This window comes from Convolutriloba macropyga, chromosome 2 (genome assembly GCF_964194025.1).
Source record: "Convolutriloba macropyga chromosome 2, txConMacr16.3, whole genome shotgun sequence".
NCBI classification, from domain to species: domain Eukaryota; kingdom Metazoa; phylum Xenacoelomorpha; order Acoela; family Convolutidae; genus Convolutriloba; species Convolutriloba macropyga.
In genome coordinates, this window is record NC_134469.1 from 3323553 (window position 1) to 3347107 (window position 23555).

A 23555-nucleotide genomic window follows, 5' to 3' on the forward strand; every position below is an offset into this window, starting at 1 on the left:
AATCCCAATAAAGAGTTCCTTAGATGTCTTTTTGGACAATTTTGGTCAAGCGAATAATTCTCTTTCATAAACTCGACTCATATCATCACAGTCGTGTAACTTCGAAAATGCAATTCTAGGAATGTGGTTTTATATGCCAGCAAGTATGCATACAAAAATTAGGTTGCAATACAGAACCCATGGCTAGAGCAATTGGGTCGTGTGAAGTTGCCTTTTTTGGCCATGCCTCTAGTTGCTCGGAACGAAGACCTAATGAGGAAAAGATTATGAAATTAGCATCTGTGTGCTTTTTGCAGTTAACTGCTTAGGCAAAAAATGAAGTGCGTCAGCTGTGAAGGGCCTCTTCTGATTGTATAAGGTTTCTTTGGTTTTTCGATTTTAAAAGAAACGCCAAACGTGGGGCTCGAACCCACGACCCTGGGACTAAGAGTCCCATGCTCTACCGACTGAGCTAGCCGGGCTTGATACGTCGGGCCATTGGGAAGAGTTTATTTTTGTCGTCTCTGTTTTTTCGCTAACCCCCAGGCGTTCAGAACATAATTCTCCGGTTCATTTTTGATAATAAAAAATAAAAATGTGATGAATTCAAAAATTCTAGTTCTTTGTGCTTAAATCTTTCATAAAAATTTTGGTTGCCAGAAACACAAAAATAGATCAAACGTATCGCCCAACGTGGGGCTCGAACCCACGACACTGGGATTAAGAGTCCCATGCTCTACCGACTGAGCTAGCCGGGCTTGATACGTCGGGCCATTGGGAAGAGTTTATTTTTGTCGTCTGTTTTTTCGCTAACCCCCAGGCGTTCAGAACATAATTCTCCGGTTCATTTTTGATAATAAAAAATAAAAATGTGATGAATTCAAGAATTCTAGTTCTTTGTGCTTAAATCTTTCAGAAAAATTTTGGTTGCCAGAAACACAAAAATAGATCAAAGGTATCGCCCAACGTGGGGCTCGAACCCACGACCCTGGGATTAAGAGTCCCATGCTCTACCGACTGAGCTAGCCGGGCTTGTGCAGTTTAAGAAGAACAACTGAGTAATGGGCTATTGCTTCCCATTATAGACCACGCCCCCCATTTTTGTTATCAATGAGAAGTCAAATTGGAGTAATGACTTTAATAAGCAGGAATAGTAGGAGGACAACGAGTAGTTTAATGCGTTTTTTTTACATTGTGCTTTATAATGATGTTCCGCTGTTTTCTCTTCGGTTTCTAAACAAATTTTTTGAAAGGCAATGCGTGTATTCTATTAATAGTAGTAATATAGTGAGCTACACTCCCCGGGGTGGGTGAGGTCCCCCATGTATTAAGATAGGGTATAGCGTATTTTCCGGGATTTGGGACCTCCCTAACGTATTAAGATAGGGAATGAATTAGCATGTATTAAGATTAGGTATAGCGGCGTTAATGTATTAAGATAGGGTATAGCCGCCATGTATTAAGATTAGTTATAGCCGGCGACATGTATTAAGATTATGCGCCGACATGTATTAAGATTAGTAATAGCCGCCGACATGTATTAAGATTAGTAATAGCCGCCGACATGTATTAAGATTAGTAATAGCCGCCGACATGTATTGAGATTAGTTATAGCCGCGGACATGTATTGATTAGGTGCCGCCATGTATTAAGATAGGGTATAGGTTTTGTGTATGTATTTGTGCATGTACATTTTCTAGTAGTATAGTCGGTGCAAATGTGGGGGGTAGGTTCGGAGACGCTCCTGATAGGCTGAAATTTTGAGGGGAAAATATCAATGTTTGTGTAGTTATTAAGTGATTACGTGAGAACAATAGAATTGGCGTGGGTAATTAATTGCTGTAATTATGTGAGGGGTAATTATGTGACAGGTTGAATTTTGTTTACAAATTTTATGTTATTAAATCGTGAAATTAATTGGTGGGGGTTTTCAATTACCCTAGTTATCTGAGGGGTAATTATGTGACATGTTGAATTTTTGTTTACAAATATTAGGTCAATTGCAAAGATTGTTCCCCTAATTGTTTGAATCAATTGTGTAACAAATGTCTTTTGCGCGCTCATTAATTGGAAAAAATTCAATGATAGAAAAAAAATGAATTAAAATTGTATAAAATTACAGACACAGTATAAATGTAATAGAGAATACTAAAGAATTGTGCTATAGTAAAAGCAATTAAGTTATATGTTGAGTGGTGCTGTATGAATACCGTCAGACTGAACAATGCGCTTAGGGTAGAAATAGGACAGTCCCTTCTTTGTCTGCTCATACGTAGCAACACAATGGTTTATTGTTCTGAACCCTCTATTTGTTGAAGTAAGATTGATAATTTCATCCATCACACGTCGATATTTCTCCATCGGTCCATCTCCATTCTCTTCTAGTGTTCTTTTATTGAGACCTTTACTGCTGAACTTGTATTTGTCAGACTGTGCATCGTAGCAACAATAAGTTTTGCTACAAAGACAAATCATTTCCGTACATCTGAATTCTTCCTTGAAAAGTCCTGGTTCCCGTTTATCATGCTTCTTATGCTTAGAACAACATGTTCTAGGGAAGAAATTTTGAATAGCATCTGCTTGGAAAGAGTCGTTACAGTCCTGCTTTCTCAATGCTTCCCATTCTTGTTTTTTAGCAGGTCGAATACAATCATACAAATTCTCATGAGCTAAGGCTAAATAGAGGGAATCTGTATCCATCTCTAACTCCTCGAATTTATCCACGTCGCAAAATCTGTCAAAGAAGTTATAGTAGAGCTCCAACATACGTAATTTAGCGTACTGAAGTATGAAGAATCCAACTATTATAGGTTCGCGGTGTTCAATTTTTGATTTTGCTAGCTCAACTTCGTAAAGCTCTTTTGAGACATTGTTCAACCGCTTAAACATTTTCCCGTTGATTGCTTTGTGCGTCTTCTCATCGTTCAAATATTTGGTTTCTGTATGTTTGCTTCTGTCCATAATCTGATAACCGTAAGAGCTATTACCCAATAATTTCATAGTCTCAGCAACAACGCTGGAATCAGGATTTTCATCTCCACCTCTTCTAGCGTCTACCACTGACTGTACAAAGGTGTTGAAACATTTGCGCGGCGTGTACTGTACAAATCTATAAATTCTTGTACATTTCAGACCGAGGCTGATGTAGAAATTTAGTAGGGGAGTAATAATTGTTCCATTTTCCAGATTGAAACTTGAAATTAGCATTCGCTGAGGTTGCTTCAGTAAGTTGTTTTCGACAGCGTAATCTCTCATATAATCCCCAATATCAGCTCGACTAACGTTGAAATTTTTAAAAATAGGCGGGAAATTCGAAAACTTGTACTTCAAACCTGTGGGAACTTCCAAATCACATTGTACGTATCCAAACATCTCCCCATCTCTTATTTTAGCTAGTAAAGACTCTTGCTTCAAAGGTAATTTGAAAGGAAAGTTCTTTCTCACGTGATTTCTGACATTTTCTTCTTCTTTAACACTTTCCCACCATTTACACTCCCAGATTTCAACAATCTTATATCCTTTACTTTTTAAGTAATCTCTTCTCAATTCATCATGTTCTCTTTTTCTAATCCCTCTCTGTGTTTCCTCTTCCGAGAGACTTGCTTTAGCTTCCTGACAAGGACAGAAATGAAAGTAACAACCCATGGCTTCAAACACCGTATTACAATGTGTGCAAAATCCGTCTACGCTAAAACAATCAATCTTCTTCTGTTTTCCGGTTGTGTAGTAGCTCTCAATTTTACATTCGGCACGTTGTGATTGAAGATATGACATAACCATGTTCTCAAATGTTCGAGATCTGTTTGTTCGAGCCCTGAATTTTTGAGAATCTGTATCAAATTCCCATCGAGTGTAAAGTCCATTGGGCATTTCTTGACACATTGAAAAGGGATAGAGTTGTCTAGCGTCAATACCTACGATAGACTTGCAAAGGTTTTCAGAGTTTCGTATGAAGGTCTGATCAACTACTGCTTTTCTAGTAAAAACAATAGATGGACCACCAGTCATATCCTCACGTATTTTGTTATGTAAATCTTTGTCAGCTTCAACAAATGGAAAAAACTTGTGGTTTGTTGACTTGTGAAGACAGATATTAGCCAAGTTCGGAAGTGTACATCCAAGTTTTAACATATCGATACCCTTGTTGTGATAAAACTCCATCATTTTTTGCATTGCCTCCAGTGTTGGAACAACATCCTTGTTGTTGTACCACTTGACAAAATCTCTGAATGTAGCCATTTTTTCTTGCTCCCAGACCCCTTTCAGGTAATTGTAATTGTCAATTCCAGATGGAGGAACATTTTTCAACCTCAACTTTTTTAATGACTCTTGTTGAGAAAATCCACTGTTAAGCAATTTAGTGAAATCAGTAAATTCCTTCTCCAGTGGATTATAGTTTCTCAGTTTGCTAAAGAAACGGTCGTAAGGAGGGAGAAAAGTTGCATCGAGCTTTTCGGGAGAGTCAAACCACTCATAGGGGAAGAATCCTTTGGTCTCATTTGTCTTGTATGCTTTAAGGAAAGAATCAAGTGATGTAGCTCCACCGAGAAAGTTGAGGATATCGAGAAATTGTACATCACCAAACTTAAGAGAAACAAAGTGATTTGCTTTTTTAATAACAGTAGGTTGAATGTCGCGCTCATGAATAAGATAGGGTAGGAGATAGGACTTAATGAGATTTAAATCATATTTTCCACTATTGAATCCGAACACAGGTAAAGTGTTCACATAACGCTCAAAGTGCTGCTGTAAGTCCAAAAGCTGGTTTCTCTGCATTTGGAGAAATTGCGTAGACATATCAGCTTCATCATCTTCTTCGGTACGTTCATCTTCACACTCAAATGTTGAAGCGTTTTGATCCTTTCTTTTAATTAAATTTTCGCCAATTGCGTTAACTCGTGCTCTGATTACTGCTTCAATAGAGGAAAACTTTGTCCGCATTTCAGTTTTACTTTTGTTTGCTAAGTCTTCAATAGCTTCAACAAAAGATATAATGAGAGCTTTCGGATCTTTATCGCATAGGAAGACAGGTTCATCAATTAAATTGGAGGAAATAGAGACAGAGATTGGTTCATGCTTTCCAATCCAAGTGGTTGTGTTTGTATCTTTTAATTGGTCGGAGGGTACACATATCGATTCAAAGTCAAAAATAGCCAAGTTCTTGAACAATTTTTGATCTTCGTTGTAGGAAATTCCAAATCCGTCAAGCTTATCAAATAAGGTCTCGCGCAATGTATACACACTCTTTGGGTAAATATGCTGTACTCTATCTTTACACGTTTTAACATGGCGGTTGAAATTTCCCGCTTTCTGAATGAACGTATCGCAACTGGGACAACGGAATCGTTTAAAGAATCTGTTGATATCATCTACATAGCATATGTGGTTGTTGTAACGTAATAAATTAATATTTTTCTCATACATTTCAATACTTCTCCTCGCAAGTTCACCAACAAAATCTCCATCTACAATGTCAATATCGTAAATAAATATGTTGTGCTTTATCGCATTTTCAACAAATACAAGATGATCGATCGATACCCCTCTGAAATTGATTGCGTCTTGTCCAGATTCGTGGAGGAATGCACTAAACAAATTTTTTGCATTGGTCTCAAGCTCCGATGATCCATATAAGTGAACAGCTATAGCTCGGAATAAGCAAAGATAATCTTTGTAAGTCTCACCATAGCCATTCGATACGAGACAATTCACATCTGGTCGTCTGAGTAACTGTTCAGGAAGAACAGCATCGATACATCCCATTGGAATGGATTTTAGGAGAGCGCAAAATATTGTTACATTTGTAGTCAGAGCAAATCGCCATTTTGTATTCTCCCGCTCCTGAGCACACGTCTCCACTAAATCCATCTTTTCAATCCTGTCCTGAAGAGAGACTAAGTCTCCTTTGGAACAGAGTAGATGAGATTTCTCGAAGAAAGTGTTGTTCTCGTGAGCGTAGAAGTATCGATACTCGTCCGTATCCACATTTCTTAATATAAATCCTAGAGCTAAGTTGACTTTGGCTGCACAGTTGAGTTTTTCGAATACTTCTTTCAACTTTTTATTAATTTCATGAGGATCGAGCTTGGACAACTTGAAGTTGAACACTTGATGTCTTCCATTTTCCATCTCAGTATCGTCAAAAAAGTGCTGGCAAGCACTAAGTTCTTGTTGTAGCTGCTCGTTGTCCTTTTCCAGCTCCTCTGATTCTAGAACTTCTTTAAGCTTTTCACTCGATTTTGTTCCAACTTTTGTTGAAGTTCCATGCTTTCTCCTCTTGTGTTGTTGAAGAGAATAGAAACTCGGAAACTCCTCCAAGCATACAGTACACATAGTGCTTAGCTTTGTATCCTTAGGAGCGTGATGCTTAGCAATGTGGTAATTCATGTCTTCTTTCTTCTTTGTACTGAAATGTGGACATTTGGGACAAAATAGAGTCCCACTATCACAAGACTGCTTGTGTCTTGCCATATTCTTCTTCACCACCATTTTGTTGCACTTTGTGCATTTCACTGGGAGATTTCTATCGAGAGAAGGCATTGTTTTGGTACAAGATGAAACAAATTCGGGTATTGTGACGAGCAACTAATTGTGACAATATCAAAGTGAGAATGAAAGAAATTATTTTTGTACATTTAGGGAACACAGCTATGACGCATCACTCCATATATGGAAAGTTATCATTTCCATTTTAAGAAGCTTGTTGTCATAACCGAACATTCTAGAACATAATGAATAAACCAATCAGATTCTTCCATTTACAAATACCTTTAATAATTAAGAACACTCTTTTTAAATATGTGAATTCATTCCTTGGAGTAAACTCAAAAATAGCAAATCATTCTTATATATCTTCTTAATCATTTCTTTTACATTTTATATAAGTTTTCATATTTCATCCAGCCATAATCCAAAAACAGACTCACAACAAATTCAAACAAATTGTTCCAATCTTAACAAACTCTGTGATTCAAATTTGTGTCTATCCGCAATTGACAGAATTCGGTGCTTGCAAACAAATCTAGTCCTATTGAAAATTGAAATTAGCACATGAATGTGCTTTTACAACTTAACGTTATTGTCTTGGAACCTCTCAACCAATCGAAATCCCGTGTTAAAGAAATTATTCTGAAGATTAACGATTTTATTTTGTGTAATTGTTTCTTAATTTTAATTTTCTTTTACATAAACAGAGTATTGCGTGAAATTTTGCTCATTTGCGAAAAATGTTAATCAAAAATCATTTACAGTTGTTGGAAAAAATATATAAGAGGAAAGAAGGAATTGCCGATGCTTACAAAGTTGACGAGATTGATGTTGATTCCTATTTTTTCTACAATTTCTTGGACATTTGCGTTCAGAATGATAGAATAATCCGATTTAGTAAAGGATTCGAATATGCAACATTTTCCATTAAAAAATTCAAATATGATGATTATATAACGAAACAATCATTTGATTTATCGTCAGAGCTACACATTAACAAGTACGAAATTTTATTTATTTTGAATTCTGTTCCCGAAATTTTAGAACAGTACAGAAATCTAGCACAAGCGAACTGTATTCCAATTCCTGACCCCATAGCAATCACTTCATCTGTACAAAGCGCGTTGTTTTTTCATTATTATACAGATTACAATTCTGAAGGAGTAAAAATTCGATTTGGAATTCGGCTCCCAAATATATATATACAAAAGTTCTGTTCCAAAAATGGAATACTTTCCGAGATTGATTTAAAATTTAACGAAGTTGAACAAATTTATCAGAGCTTAACATTTTTGGTAAATTATGTCACTTCGTTCCCAATGAGCTATCCTTATTTAGGAAACAAGTAGTCGTATCATGTGATACATGTATTATTCAAAAACCATATTTGGTTTCTATTCACGCATTGATGTTCCTGCTTCGTATACGAGCATCATTTTATAACAACTTCTTCCATATTTGGATACATTAAATGATTTCCATTTCCTGTTTCGGTTACTAACGTCAGTTTTTCTACAAAATATTTCCTTCTTTGGTTACTTTGTTCTTATTGGACGGAATTCACTATAAATAGGAGCGACAAAGTTAGACTTCATCATTCTCTTTCATTTCCTCAAAATTAATTTCACCTCTGTTCCTCATCGTCCTGCTAACTATTCTTCAAAACTTTATACAATTGAGTTCCTACATTCACATTCTTCTTATCTACAGATCTTACTTCAGTTGTAACGTTTATCTGTTTCTAACTTAGATATTCTTTTTGTCCTACTATAAAGTGAAATTTGTTTTCTAACTTACTCTCTACTTGACAGTTTTCAATACGTTCATTTACAAACTGCTTTTGTTTCTAAAAAATCCACTTCTATCAACTCATCTGAACAAGTTTACTGTGCAAAACAACAGTCTTCTGTACTCATTTTCCTTCACTGAGGAGACTGCTCGGATAAGTATTAAAGACTTATCAAACGGATTATATGAGACTGTAATGACTTTACCCATCACTGTGTGGCATATTATTGAACACCAGCGACAACAGTTCGACACCTATCATCAGGGTCAGGTTCCAATTACGGAGAATCAGCTTGGAACTCAAGCGATGGGACACGAGGTTGCTGTTATTAGTGGGCACCACTATCCCCACGTTGCTGGGACAGAATTTCCACCTACCTACGTCGCTGGCAACATTCAATATACTTTCCCTTGGGAAGAAGGGCAAATTCCCAACTCTTGGTTCTCTAGCCCGGATGTAAATCAAGTTTTGAGTTCAGTGGAGGAGTCAGGGAATTTGCTTCAAACTGTGTCAAGCTTTGATGGGAGCGAGCTAAGTGTTGATACTAGCACTTGGACAGCAAATGAACAGCAGAACTTTGATCCGGCACAGTACTATGGTTCTACTGATATGTCGACTACTCCATCAATGACAACACCTTCCATAGAGGATGGAACGGCGCACAATCCAATTTTGCTGACTGATGAAAATTCAACAACTTCAATCAGCGTTCAATCAACTGATCCTCCAGTAATATTTGAACGTTCTAGACCTTTTGGGAATGAGATTCAAAACTTACCAGAGTATGTTGTGAGAGCTCTGTTTGAATAGATTCGAGTTGGTACAATTTTGCAGCTTATTTGTAATCGTTCTTAACGGAAAAGTTGTATGTTGATTTATACATTTTCCTGGTGATGTATTTAAACATTCTTTATAATATAATTTTTCTCATGTGAGCTTTCTTTTCTAAACCAGTTCACAAGGATATAATCAAACAAAATTTTGAATTTTGAAACTTCGTTACAAAACTTGATATTTAACGGAAATAGCATTATCAAAACTCGACATTTAACAAAAGTTTTTGATCAAAAATTTGATATTTAAGAAAAAAAACTGAGCAGAAATTTGATTTCTAAGAAAAAAAACCTGTATGAAAACTCGATTTATAAGTTGTTATAGAAAAAGAAAACTTGTCATTTTACAAATTAAAAATCTCTTCCTTTTTTGCGTTAAATTATACCGTAAACTGGTGAAAATCAGGAAAAAATTTGCGCTTTATTGTATCCAATTGGAAACTGTTTTTTGATATTTAAACAAAAAGATTGAATGAAAACTCGACATTTAACAAAAATTTCGTTGAGAAAACTCGACTTTTATTAAAATAAATTGTTCCAAAACCCAACAGTTAACAAAAATTTTTGTGAGAAAACTCGACTTTTAAAAGAATAATTTGTTACAAAACTTGAGATTTAACAGATTAGAGGTATCAATTTAAACATTTAAGGAAAAGATTGTAAAAAAAGAGAAATTGAATTTTCTTGATTTTTAAACCAAACATAAAACTGATACTATGTAAATAATTGTGATGCAATTACAAATTTATTACTTTCTAATTTCAAGATATAACAGAGAATTATCAATTAAGCCATGACCGTCTAACAAACAGTCAACAATTTTTATCAATTCACCCTCATATTTTGAGTTTTTAAGAGATTGAATTCTGTCCAGAAAAGAAGATCCCATTGTTTGTGTGCTTACATTTCTTTGTTCAGCGCGCAGTAGATGTCTCTTGAACTTCTTTCTACTCAATCTTTTTTAGACACACTAGGTAACTTCTCAACATATTTGTTCTCATAATTGTGTTGTACGGCTCTGTCTAACTGAGTAAAGACAAGTCCCGATTCTTCCAAAATATTGCCAAAAAATTGATGTTTATATAATGTATATAAACAATCAACTGTCTGATATAAATAGGAGAGATCTTCCAGTTTTTGAAGCAAGTCTCCGATGGAGAAAGAAATGAGAACAATGTGATATCGACAGGTTTTCAGGGGACAGAAACTGTTGTGTGAAGCAACAACATATTCACTTGTAAGAATATATGGTCTATAATCTTTGACAGATACAGATATAAGCAACGCCTTTTCACAGAATTTTTTGTAAAAGTGTGGTAAAACCTGACACATAACTGCTGCCATTCTGTAATATTATTTAGTTCTAAAGAAATTGATTTCCTTATTTGAACTTAAATTCCAAATAAGGAAACTAATTTATTTATTATAAATAAAACCAAATTCCAAATAAGGAAATCAACTTATAAATTATAAAGAAATTCAAATTCCAAATAAGGAAACCAATGAAATTGTTATGTGCAATTTAAAATCTCATTTGAACTATGAATCAATTCAAGAAACAGCGGATTAATAAATTTCGATGTTTTACTTGTTCAAAATATTTTCGTCACTACTTCTCTCTAATGCAACACAGACGTGCTAAACACAAAGACTCTTTTTCTATAATGATTCAAAAGTTTTCTTTATTGAAAATTTCTGATTAGAAATCCTTTTAAGGAAGAATTCTAAATAGACACATTTTTCTCTTCCTTTTTAGGAAATTGTGCGAAAACAATGATGTCATTAGCATAAAAGGAAATTCTGCGTTGTAGAGGCCCTTAATTTTTTAAGCAAATCATTTAATCAACTTCTCGCAGCTTACTCAAGTTACGTAAATGTCTCTCTCCAAAGTATCTCCTTGTTACTCGAGCGCTCCATCAATGTTTACAGATTCACAACCTAAATTGGGTACTGATTCCGTCCCATTTTATATTGACTTTGGTTCTCATCCAAACAGATTTGGGAGATTTACTGTGTCCCATATATTTAGAAATGGACAAAATTACTCGGAACCAACTTTTCAAGTCTTTAAAAAAGATAAATGTGGAACATTTGAAAAGTACCAACAACTGAGAATTGGAGATTACGAATTCAAGAAATTTTGTCTTCTGAAGAACGATCTGCTGAATGGGGACTGGGAAATTCGAGAAAATCCAGCTCAATTTGAGAGGAACCCAAAAATGGAAGACGTGCTGCAACAATGTCACAAAGCAAGAGAGATCAGCATTGGAAAAAATCGAAGACTCTACGTTACCTTTATACAGTACGTTCAGGACAATCCAGCTTCAGTTTATGTCCAGATCCGACTATTTTGTCGCAAAGAGAGCAATGAGTTCAAGCAAGTGACTTACGTCAGCTATAAAATGGAAGAATTCAAGGAACTTATTGAAAATCTTAAAGACTTTTCTAATATTGAACAATGTACATTTCAATAACTACTGCTGCGCAATATTATGATGTTTTTTATAGTGAATGATGAATATTTGGTGATTATATGTATTTGACTTTCAGCAAACATTTTTTTCATTTGAAACTTTTTTCTTCTTAGAATGAGTTGGGGTATTGGATGCTCTAGAAACATTTTCTTAAGTCTCAGAGATAAATCAAAAGTTTTTCACGTCAGGTTACATCACGAGCTTAAAAGGTATTCATATACAGTTCTTGAAGCGCAAAATTTTCCCAATTTGGATAATTTAGACGTAGAGTCCCAAATTTCTGAATTCAAGTGGGTTATTCATAATGGGCTGCGCAGAACAACTCTAACATATCGTTCTGACAAACAAGAAATTTCCATTTCTCAACATCGCTGGAACGGATATCAGTGGAGTTTTCTTACAAAGATTGATTTGAAAAAAGAGGAGTATAAAAATCTAGTAGATCATCTACCAACACTTCTTTCCTATATAGAAAATTACAAAAAGATGTGCATTATTTTGGACGAAACAACTCAGAGTTAATGAATATTGTTACTCTGGTAAACATTTTCAGTTGTTACGGAAGCATACTTTCAATGTTCCCTACGAACGAAAAACGTAAAAACTGTTTTCTCGCAGCGTGTAAAATTTGGGACCGAAATGTCGATTTGGACGAAATTGATCAAAAGTTTCCTCACGGAGGAAGAATTGGATATGGAAACTCTCTTTTGGACTTTTTCTTAGCTAGATCAAAAATTTTTCGTCTACATGCAATTTTACATGATTCTGCTGGAGCTGTGAAAACAACAACAGACGAAGGACCAGGTTATTGTTACATGCTGCCGCAATTACCCAGCTCCTGTCTTCTAGGTCATATAACTGGATTATTCTTTTGTCTCTACATTAAAGTTTGTCATCCTCATATTTTTAAAATACTAGATTGTTAATCATTTGTCAATTATCTCAGCTAAAAAGAGGATGACTCTCGTTGTGTTTGATATTGAGTGCTTGGAGGGAACAGTTGTCAAGGAGCTGGGAATTTTCAAGGACGGAATTGTGTTAGGATATACATTCCTCCCACCGAATGACTACAAGCCAACATTTCAAGCAAAGTGGAACACAAAGAATTTACATGGAATAAACTGGAATAATGGAAAAGTTGATTACTCAGATCTTCCAACCATAATTCATCAACATTGTTCTCCTACAACCGAATACTTTGCCAAAGGATTGGAGAAATGTAAAATCCTATCCAATTATTTGTGTAAGGATGTGGAAAATTTGGACGATTTTGGATGTCCAAAAGCCTCTAAGTTGATTTCCAACGAAGATACAATCTGGGAATGTAGTAACTACCCCTACCGACACAAGAAAACATTGCATTGTGCAGAGAAGAAAGCTTATGCTTATGGAACTTGGGTTCTTAATTTTTTTGACAAAATCTAATATTTGTAAAAATTTTTATATACTTTGATTGTAATGTATCATATTGTCTTTTAATTAATTTTTAAAATCATTTTTTCGCCTACAAAACATAGAAAAGTTGCTTCAGAAATGAGAAAGTTGAACAAATTTTGTCCTAGCGTTACACAGTTATTCTTCATTTCAATTCTGTCGTTTTTCTTAATTTTGAATTTATTCTCCTTTTTTATGCTTTCTGTTATTAATTCCTGTGAAGAGACAGTGTTTTGGCTGTCGCTGTTGTTTGTTTCTTTTTTATGTTTAGAAGCTTATCTCATTTTTTTATTTATTTACATCACAATTCAGTTGAAACATTTTCTCTATCGTCTCAATGATTACGTTTAAATGACTGAGCATACAGATAAAGGATTAAATTTGGGTAATTTTGTCTTTGATGATAATAATCAGGAACGACAATCATGGAAATGTTTTGGACAGACTTGTAATAGGTCTCTAGTCGTTTTTCTGTCCCAATTTTTTGTTATACTCGTAATTCTGGTCTGTTGTATAGTACGAATAACATTGGCTACAACGTGTGAAGAAACAACAGTTTGGATTGCAATCCTTTCTAGTACAGTTGGTTATATTTTACCTTCACCTAAATTATGAACAAGATAATTTCCACAAAAGAACGAATTTTTATTTCATTGGTTGGTCCAAGCGGATCTGGGAAATCTCATCTTATACATGAATGGTTAACAATTGGAACTTTTCAACCAGAGTTCGACAAAATTTACTACTTCTATCAACATTATCAATCTCTTTATGGTTTAATGTCTAAAGATGTTAAAAATATTGAGTTCATAGAAGGAGTTGACTTTGAGTTTATTCAAAACCTCCCAAATAACGGAACAAAGTATCTGTTAATTTTTGACGACTCTTGTGAGGAGATTTCCAGCTCTAAAGATTTCGTTAAAATTGCAACAGCTGGAAGACATAAAGGACTCAGCACAATATACATCAAACACAATTTATTTCATCAGAGTAGATTAGGAAGAGATATAGAGTTACAAAATACTCATATCGTCTTGTTCAAATCTCCTAGAGATGTACTGCAAATAAACACTCTGAGCCAACAGTTGGGATTAGGTTCACAATTAAAAGATTGGTATACCAAAGCAACTTCTATTCCTTATGGTCATTTACTTATTGATTTAACTCCCAAAACAGTCGACTCTCTTCGATTTTGTACAAATAGTGGATCGATTCCTTCAACTTTTTTCCTTCCACAACATAAACAGCAGACCACATTTTTGAGTGATGAGCACACAACATCTCTCTACTCTGACAACGTTCCAAAGTTATTCCCGGAACTTCAAAAGAACTTACCTAAAAAATTGTCCGAAAGAATTTATTCAGTTCCTAAACGAGTGCATCGTAAACATGCTCAGAGGAGAACTGCAAGATATTCAAAAACGAGACGTAAAAAAGTATCAAGACGAAATTCATCAGCTTATTCTAAAAAGAACTGGAATAAATAAAAGGAGAGCAATTTTAAGTTCAAGGAAAGGAATAGAACTTATATCAATTCTAACTCCGTCTATCATTAACCGTCTTTCTTGAAATGGAACAGTTTGTTTTGATTCCTCAACAGCTTTACGAACAAAAATTCAAATTACATGTGTATAAATTGGACGAGAGTGAGGAAAAAGTTAACTTCGTTCCACAAAATTTAGATTCTCTTCACAAGGACATCACCACTAACACAAAATCATTCAAAAACGAGTCAGTTGTAGATCAAATACTCAAATGTCCTCGAATCAAGCTGTCCCTCAGTGACTCCATTTTACTGGATGGAAGAGATACAAATGTAGCATTTACCGATTTTATTTACGCATTGAAGAGAAAAAATATTGCATTTCCTGATATATATTACACAATACTTGATGCTACAGGGATAAGTCCGAGCAAAATTGTAAACAAGGATGCCAAAAGCAAAGACAGAGGGAGTTGGATCCCTTTCAAAATCTGAAAAAGCGAAACTTCAACGATTATACAAAGAAGGAAAAGCTGCATTTGGATCGGTTAGAAATCTTCAAAAAGCGAGCGGTTTATCAAGAGGCAAGGTTATTTCCTTTCTCCACACTAAAAATTCCTATACAAAATACCGTCAAGCAAATCGACATTTTAGACGATTACCTGCATTTGCAAAGCGGATAAATGAAATTTGGTGTCTTGATTTAGCTTTTATGGACAAATTGTCAGAGTTTAATAACGGAGTAAAGTATCTATTAATCTGCGTTGATGTATTTTCTCGTTTTGTCCGTGTTCAACCAATGAAATCAAAGTATTCTACAGATGCTGTAGCAGCTTTCAAAAAAATGCTACGAAAAAACAACATCCCACAAAAAGTATGGGTTGATCAAGGAACAGAGTTTGGTGGCGAATTTCGGAAATTTTGTGGAGAAAAGAAAATTAAAATTTATTCAACGAGAAGTGAAACAAAAGCTGCCGTAGCTGAGAGAGCTATCAGATCTTTGAAAAACATTATTTATCGCTTCATGGAAGAAAACGGGCATAAGTACCTTGTAAAAATGGGATCTTTCCTAAATACAATGAATAGTAGAGTAAATAGATCTACAGGTAAAGCTCCAAAAGAGGTAAAAAACAAAAACTTTTTATCAATTTTTTACAAAAATCCGATCAGACAATACAAAAAACCTCGGTTAAAGTAGGGGATAAAGTACGAATTTCGAAATACGATATTCCTTTTAGAAAAGGATACAAGTCACAGTTCACGAGTGAAATCTTTGAAATTGTTAAGATTGCTACGTACAAACCTCCAACATACAACCTCAAGGGAGAGCAGGGTGATGAAATACTAGGAAAATTTTATGAACAAGAGCTCTCAAAGTGTATCATTTAGTGATGAACTCTTTTACGGTAGAGCTGGTTTCCAACGCATCCTTTGATTGTTATCCAAATAATACATTGAGTTCTTTTACCAATTTCCTTCCCGAACAGATTAACCTTGAAGGAGAATGGGAGGTGGCAATAACCGAACTATCATATCCATCTTTGTACCAGAATATTACAGATGGAAAATTTTTCTATCTAGATGCTGCAACTCCAGATACAAAACCTTCCGATTATTATACAATTGATGCAGGACTATATCCATCAATATCTGATATTGTGAACGAAATGAACAAACAAATTCAGGAAAGAGAAAAGTATGAGAAAACCCCAATCAAATTAAAAGTCAACAGAATTACACAGAGAATATCCCTAAGCCTTCCTAATGAAAACTCGTTACTAGTTATCTTCAGTACTGATCTCTGTCACGTATTTGGGTGTGAGGAAGCTGTTTACGGAAAGGGTGTTTTTATGAGTGGTGCTGGACCACATTTTCCTAAATTTCCCTATGATATTGTTCGAATTCATACTCTCATGATATACAGCGATATTGTTGAATACAATATTGTAGGTGATACAAAAGCCGCGCTTTTGAGATGTATTCCGTTTATTTCTAAAATTAAGAATGGAGACATAATATCTACTGGACAATATATGAATTATCAAAACTTCCCAAATCTACAATTTAAAAAAATTCTTAAAAATTCTTTCCACAGCATTAAACTTGAGCTCCGCGACTCATACGGTGAAAAAGTTCCCTTCAATTCAGTATGTGTAACAAGAGCTGTATTGATGTTCAGAAGAGCTTCAGACAATCATTTTTAAAATTAAGTTTACAAAAAATGGTTGCAGACAGTGATTTACCGTATTTTCGTGGTTATTCAAGACAAAGGGGAAGAGGATTTGGAGCTTTAGCCCAAACAATTGGGAGAACTGCAATTCCTTTTTTGAGACGATATGTTGTACCAGCAGCTAAAAGAGTTGGTGCTGACTTGATTGAATTAGCTGCGCCAGAAATCGGAAATGTATTAGCTGGAAGGAAAAAGTTCAAATCTGCAGCCACAGATGTTGGAAAGAAAACTTTACGTAAACAACTAGGAGGAGGAAAACCTAGAAAACGACGTATTATTCGAAAACGCTCGCCAAAAATCAGTCGACGTCGTCGAACTAGGAGGGATATTTTTACCAAACTAAAATGAATACCAGATCAACAAATGACAGTAATTTCCGTTATGGACACTTTACAAATTCTTGCTTGGAGATTTTTGACAAAATTCCGGTTTTGGAACCAATTGAATCATCCCATATTCAAGAAGTTTATCCCAGCACTTCATTGGATGAAAGCAGCATTGAATTTGAATTTGAAACAGATAGAAGTATTTATCTCGATATGAGAGATATTCATTTACAAATTAAAGTTGGATTACAAAAGGGAAGATTATTTGACGATTTCATGAAAAAAGAGGAGCATGGAAAACCAGATATGGGTATGACTTTCACTGATGATGATTTACAATATTTGACTCATGTCAACAACTTGTTACACTCTCTTTTCTCCAACTGCGAAGTGTATTTAAACAATCAACAAGTGTACAACTCTAACGGACTCTATGGCCACAAAGCTCTGATATCCAATGAATTCAATGCTTCTACAATGAATAATGAAGGAATTTTGGCTTGTCATGGATACGAATTTGAGAAAGATCCTAGTGATTATGAAAAAGTCCGTTCATAGATAGGGAAGAAGAGCTTTTGTTGAAAGATGGGGTTACCTTATATGGTAAACTTGCAATCGACTTATTTCAATGTGAAAAATTATTACTTCCAAATACAAAAATTAGACTCAAATTGATTCGAGCGAGACCAAATTTTTACATGATTTCCTACAATCCACATGTTTCCCTTAGAGTTCTTGACTGTTCACTTTTTACGAGACGTGTTGTCGTTAATGAGGTCTATCACCAGACAATCAAGTATCAACTAACACATCAACCAGCTTGCTATAATTTTATGGAGACAATTGCGCGAACATTTATTATTCCTTCTGGACAAAATCAATTTATTCAGGAAAATGTTTTCAATAATGCCCCAATCAGACGAATTGCAATAGCAATGAACACTAATTCAGCATTCACCGGACATTTTCAAGAAAATCCTTTTCATTATCGAAAGTTTGGACTGCGGGAGCTGAGAATTGTTCGAGGGGGGAGAGCTGTTGTCTCAATTGATACAACCAACAATTGTAGAGCTTATGTTACAACAATGAAGGCAATGAACTTCAACGAAGAAATTCCTGCGTTACCGAATGATTTCTTCACAGATCATTATGTGCTTGTATTCGATCTCACATCACTTCAAGATGCTGGTGAAAATGTTCATTATCCTGAACTCAGTGGGGAAAGTCTTCGTTTAGAAATGTTCTTTGAACGTCCGCTAACCAATGTTACCGAGTTAATTGTTCTCGGAGAACGAATCTCAACAGTTAAAATTGATCAGTTTGGAACAGTTGCTAAGAATGTCGAAGAACTCTGCATTAATCAAGATTTTTTAATTTTCTTCTCAATTTTTTATGGTTTTTATATTATTGCCTTCTGCGTTGCAACATTTGTTGGATATGTACTTTCATCGCCCAGTTGCAACCCTTTCCACACTATAATATCAAGATAGGGAATGGATGAAAATTGGGGTAGACCTACTCCAAACTTATATGTATACCTTATTTGTGCAGTATTCCTGGGACTTTTAATCATCATTATTATCTTTCATCCCGATGTCACAGGTAATAGTGAAGACAGAGTAAGTGAATCTACAGGAGGTCTGATACGTAAAATTCCCCAATCTAAAGATTGTTGCTTTATTGAAAAGAACGAATCATTTCAACTTGATTGTAATGTGAGAAATCCCTGTTCAAACGGAGCTTGCGAATTGAAACAGAAGATTATTTGTCATGGATAATCAATCTCTTCAACAAATTATTGAACGCATTCCTGAGCTAAAATTCAAATACATTGGATCGTTTCCAGCAGATTTCATTCCAAATTTACCCAAATTCAGCTTTGCAATCATTAACACTGCTTCGAGTAAAGAAGTCGGTGAACATTGGATATTGATTGCTCGACTCAACAGAAGTTACTATTATGCGGATTCTCTGGCTCGATCAGTAACACATTACAAATTTTTAGGTAAAAAGTACCAAAAAATAATACATCGACCACTTCAGAAGATGCAAAATTTGTGTGGATTCTACGCAATTTTTGCAGCATTTCAACTATTTAAGTTTTTCCAAACCAACTTGAACAATATTCATGATGTACACGTGTTAAATTTTATAAGTAACTATATGTAGTAGTGTTCATTTTGGTATTTAGTAAGCTGAAGTTAATAAAGTCGATAGTATATGTTTCTCGTAACTGTTTCTCGTGAGTTTTCTAAACTTTTTTTATCGAACTTTATTAACCACTCGGCTAAGTGTACCTTGATGTTCATTGAATTTTATACAATTTATTGTAAATGATTGAGTAATTTTGTATTTTGATGCTCATAATTTGTACTGTGTCTGTCATTTTATACTATTTTAATTCATTTTTTTCTTTTATTTAACATCTTTTTTCAAATAATGTACAAAAAATAATGCATATATGCATGTAATTAGCAAGATGGCGCAGTGGGAGCGCGCTGGGCCCATAACCCAGAGGACGGTAGATCAAAACTACCTCTTGCTATCTTGACTTTTTCCAATTAATGAGCGCGCAAAAGACATTTGTTACACAATTGATTCAAACAATTAGGGGAACAATCTTTGCAATTGACCTAAAATTTGTAAACAAAAATTCAACATGTCACATAATTACCCCTCAGATAACTAGGGTAATTGAAAACCCCCACCAATTAATTTCACAATTTAATAACATAAAATTTGTAAACAAAATTCAACCTGTCACATAATTACCCCTCACATAATTACAGCAATTAATTACCCACGCCAATTCTATTGTTCTCACGTAATCACTTAATAACTACACAAACATTGATATTTTCCCCTCAAAATTTCAGCCTATCAGGAGCGTCTCCGAACCTACCCCCCACATTTGCACCGACTATACTACTAGAAAATGTACATGCACAAATACATACACAAAACCTATACCCTATCTTAATACATGGCGGCACCTAATCAATACATGTCCGCGGCTATAACTAATCTCAATACATGTCGGCGGCTATTACTAATCTTAATACATGTCGGCGGCTATTACTAATCTTAATACATGTCGGCGGCTATTACTAATCTTAATACATGTCGGCGCATAATCTTAATACATGTCGCCGGCTATAACTAATCTTAATACATGGCGGCTATACCCTATCTTAATACATTAACGCCGCTATACCTAATCTTAATACATGCTAATTCATTCCCTATCTTAATACGTTAGGGAGGTCCCAAATCCCGGAAAATACGCTATACCCTATCTTAATACATGGGGGACCTCACCCACCCCGGGGAGTGTAGCTCACTATATTACTACTATTAATGCATAGTTTCAGTTGTTTAAACCCCGCAAAGGTCGATTGATGTTTTTTCAAGAATCAGAGGCTATTCATTTTCATAAAATATAAGTTGTGATATTAATGATAGGTCTCAATGGGCCTCTAATCAAGTGTATTGTTTTGGATTCTTTGGATTTTTCGCTCTTTTATAGTTCTTTTTAATTGCTGTTGAACGAAGTTCAAAGCAATTATTGTAAACGTATTCGTCTTTTTTATGCAAATTTTTCGCTTGACCATTTTGCGCTTTTCTTCTAGAACATTCTTTGACTTCTCAAGTGACTTTTTCACGCTTTCGTTCTTCATTTTTGAGTTATCTCTATTGCTCTCACTTCGAAGTAAAGTTTGTTGCTAATATATAGTCGGTTGCAGCGGCAAAATTAAGGGTCAAAAAGCACAGCCGGCAGTGCGTATGGTATTGAAGGAGAAGGTCAATGGTTCGAATCCCGGTGTGGTCAAATGTTTTTCCACCCGGCTGTCGTTCGAGAGCAATTCTTCCGACATTAGTCAGTTTATGTTTATCGTTCTGTCGCTTAGTCTTACTGTGGAAAGCTTTAAATTGGCTCTCTCATGAGACAGATGTTGATCACTTTAAAGGTTTGCGTTCAAAACTAGCGGTCTTCACTCGTCGTTTTTTAGTTGTGCTTTTTAGTAGTCTTTTCGTTCTATTATTAATAGGTCTCATTGGCATTTCATCGGGCATTTGTGAGCTGAGTAGTTTGATTCAGAACAAGGTTTTACTGATTTTGACACTTTTTCGCAAAATTTTGTAATGATTTTTTTTTGATTTTGCGATTTTTCGTAATTGTAGTGTTTGTTCTATCACTGAGTCTGATCAATTGCATGTATCTAGGCTCTCTATTGAGTCAGATTTGGGTATATTCAATCTTTTGCCTTCTTTGCTTGTTTTTAATTTTTATTTAGCTTTTTGTAGTCGTCTTTTTCCTTTCGCCGATGTCTTGGTTTATGATTTGTTTACAGGCTGTTGTTTTAAGGAGACTGATAGTGTTGTCTTCAGTTTGTTCGATTTTATGAATTGTAATTCACGACTGGTAGTGATATAACTTTTTACTACGTCGAATAAAAATTTGTCGGCTTTACCTTATTTCACAGCTTGTTCAACGTTTCGCATGAAATCTTTTTGATTTCTCTACGCTAGTTTCATTCTTCTCGAAGTAAATAGCAATTGATCATCACAGGAATCTAAAGTGAACAGAGTCAGTATCGAAAAACGAAACCAAAATAGAAACGGGATAAACCAGTAAAGCCCAATTTTAGATGCCAGCTGCTTGAACTTCGCTCTTATAAGTCTTAGTTAACATCTCAAATGTGTTGATAGTAGTCCCTGCATTCTCTCCTACAAAGTTTAATCAAAGTATTTTGTACAACAATCAATTTTTATCATGGTTTATCTGTTCCTTCAATCGGTGTTATGGGAATCAATGGCGACTAATTTCCGGCAATCTGGCGGGTGTGTTTTTTAAACCCTAAGGGATTTTTTTTGTTACCACCCCAGTCATAAATAGCCAAAATTTGGGCGCTACCAAAATTGGCGTTTCGCTCCCTTCTGAAAAGTTTTTTTGAGTTTCGCAACTATGTGCCGTGTGTAATACATCAACAACAATTTTTGCTGCAATTTGTTGGAAATTCAAAGTATATGATCCCATTACAAAGCCCGTCACTCCAAAAAATGCGTTCAGAACAAGTTTTTGGTTGATGTTCAATAGCTGCCCTCAGCTTTTCAGCAGATTATTAAAGCGCTCTTATTTTTTTTAGAATCCAAGAATTGGACTGGATTGCGATTTTAGGTTTTTGTAAGATGTTTTCGCACTTTTTTCAAAGGCTTTGTTTTTTTTTTGAAACAGGATAAACAGGTAAAGATTGGCAGGCATCAAGTTGCAATAGAAGACCTCAATTGGCTTTGGCAGACTTTCAGGTTCCTATCGTGCAGAAGCTGGCGGCAGGGCCTAACTTCCAGGTCTTTTGCTGTTTTTGTGGCCTAAATGAAGCTGTTTTTCCTTTTCTCAATTTTCTTGACAACTTGATTCAAGCGCATAATAGACATCTAAACTATTACTGACCTTAATAATTAAAAAGTTAAAAGTAAATTCAAGGCATTCATAGTTTATATGGCTATTATGCTCTACTAAATGTCATTTTGTCTTAATGTTTTGGTCTCTTTTTGTTAATCATGCCAATTTATTCAAACCATTTTTGCTAATTTTCTCGTTTTTTTTTGAATTTTTTGTTTTTTTTTCTTATTTGTTTTTTTAGTTCTGTGAGCCGTTTTGAGGCTTGAAAATATGTTAATCTATTGGTTTAAACAACACAGAATTGATTTCGAGGAACTGGATAAGACGAAATTTTGCATTTTTTTTGCTAATTTCAATTTTTTTAAATTATATTTCAGGGTTTTAACAACTTTTTGTGACCATTGAAACAGTTTTCATTCTAAATATGTGTTAATGGTTAACTTTTAAGGACCCAGATAAAGTTTTGAGGACAACAGCAAAAATTTCAGCAACTTTGGGAAAAATATTCGCTAATTCTCTTTAATTTTTTTAAAAAAAATCTGATGTTTTTCAGACTCTTGTTTAAGGGGGCGACAAAAGTCTTTTACAGCATCAAACTGTGTAATTAATGTTTTAACAATTCAGGTGCTATTTTTAGGTTTTAATCTGAAAGATTCTCGGCACTTTTTGTAATTTTGACTGACTTTTACTAGGTTCTGATTTGTTTTTTCAATGTTTCGCTCGCTTATAACCCGAAATGTTATTAAAGCCTGAAAGTTTGGAGTTTTCAGTTCTTCCATTCAATTCTTTTGATTGTCTTTAAAAATTTGTTTTACTTTTTCTCTTTTCGCCGCCATTGCGACATTTTGCATGAAATTTTTTTGATAAAATCTCAAGGCTAATTTCATTTTTGCCTATTATTCTCAAAGTTCTTCTAAATAGCAGTTGCTCAGCAAAAGAATCTGAATTGAACAAATTTATTAACGAAAAAGGAAATCAAAATAGAAACGGTATAAACCCATAAAACCCATTTTTATATCCCCGCTACTTAAAATTTGTTAACATCTCTTGTGCTTATTGGTATTTATAACGGCCCTGTATCCTCTCACTAAGGAAGAGCAGTATGTCAAACTACGAA

General features: G+C 34.8%; 1 protein-coding gene and 4 non-coding genes across 5 annotated transcripts in view; 2 read left to right on the top strand and 3 right to left on the bottom strand.

Moving 5' to 3' along the window:
* The window catches only part of LOC142335566 (E3 ubiquitin-protein ligase UBR4-like), a 126971-nt gene that overhangs the window by 38920 nt on the left and 64496 nt on the right, over positions 1-23555 (top strand). The gene's annotated exons all lie outside the window — the stretch shown is intronic.
* On the bottom strand, positions 389-461 carry Trnak-cuu (transfer RNA lysine (anticodon CUU)). Its single transcript has one exon. It is a non-coding gene; the product is annotated as a tRNA-Lys (tRNA).
* On the bottom strand, positions 665-737 carry Trnak-cuu (transfer RNA lysine (anticodon CUU)). Its single transcript has one exon. It is a non-coding gene; the product is annotated as a tRNA-Lys (tRNA).
* Trnak-cuu (transfer RNA lysine (anticodon CUU)) lies at positions 939-1011 on the bottom strand. The gene has a single exon. It is a non-coding gene; the product is annotated as a tRNA-Lys (tRNA).
* Trnam-cau (transfer RNA methionine (anticodon CAU)) lies at positions 19508-19579 on the top strand. Its single transcript has one exon. It is a non-coding gene; the product is annotated as a tRNA-Met (tRNA).